This window comes from Elephantulus edwardii, unplaced genomic scaffold (genome assembly GCF_000299155.1).
Source record: "Elephantulus edwardii isolate Elephantulus edwardi_28Jun2011 unplaced genomic scaffold, EleEdw1.0 scaffold00315, whole genome shotgun sequence".
Taxonomy (NCBI): domain Eukaryota; kingdom Metazoa; phylum Chordata; class Mammalia; order Macroscelidea; family Macroscelididae; genus Elephantulus; species Elephantulus edwardii.
The window spans coordinates 2,476-3,770 of NW_006400065.1; positions in this window are offsets into that span (position 1 = coordinate 2,476).

Genomic DNA, 1,295 nt, shown 5'->3' on the forward strand with positions numbered 1-1,295 from the left:
CACAAGGTGATGTCTTTTTTTATTATTATTACTTTTAATGAACATTTACAGAGATTTTGGATTTCCATTCATTCATTGTTGCACTTTTCTCCCTGCCCAGTCCTCCCCCACCCACAAGTGGATGTCTTTAACAAATCCAAATGTATTTATTTTCTTAGTCTGGAGGCCAGACGTCTAAGGCACCAGCTCTAGAAGAAAGCCCGTTTTCCTGGCAGTGTTTCGGAAACTCTGTCTGTTCTGGAAGAAGGTCCTTGAATCCTGCAGCATCTGTAGGCCCAGCGTCCCCTGAAGATTTCCAAGGAGCTCTTAGCCTCTCCCTGGTGTTGAGAAGTTCCCCAGCACAGACTCCTGTGTCCAAACAAACCTGCAAATTCCAATTTTCAATTCCTGAAAACTCTTTCTTCACAGTACACAGGCTAATTCTAAATATAAATTTTCTATTTATCAACTTGGAAGTAACATTCTTTTCACCACAGGTAACTCAAGGACTCAAAGTGGCCACCACCACTACCTGCCCTTTTATCAAGGTCACAATAGGTCAGCTTTGATAGATGGGGGACGGGAAATGTAGACTGGAACTCAATTTCCTAAATACAAAGAAATAAAAATCTAGAATTACTGGCCTGGTTGAAACCAGAGGACTACCTAACATGATCGCCCACAGATCCTCTTCAAATCATGATCCAAAAATAACTCTGGCGGTCATCTGGAAGTTAAAAAAAGAATGACAAAATAATTATGTTAGCTGTTAGGACTGAGCTCATTTAAAGACAAAATCACCTATACGCAGTCAAACATATGCGTGCATATGTATGTGTAAGATGAATGGCATTGAGGAAATCTGCTGTCAGGGACCTCGCCAGAGTATTGAAGAGCAATTATGGGAAGCCAAACTTTATACCAAACATTATATGAAAACCCTTGTTCAGGAATTGAAGGAATTACACATTTCTAAGTTAGGATTTCTCTTGTGGCAGATCCCAGAAAATGAGTTGTTTGTTCCCTGCAGACAGGAGACAGCAAGGGAGTCCCTACAGAGGGAGTGTTAACTTCCTGAGCTGGAGTTCACCCTGAGGCACTAAGGCAATCCTTAAGGGTTTACCAGATTCTTGCATTTGCTAACCCCTCCCTCCTGAGTCAAGCAGAAGATTTTCAAGAGAAAGAGCTTGGCTTCATTTGCATTGAATTCTCTTTGTGATTTACTTCCAGATAATTTTCAATAAAGACACAGAGAAGCTTGGCTTGGGGTCTTCAGTCAAGAACTGCTGGCCCCCTGTTTTATGCTCTCTGCTCTA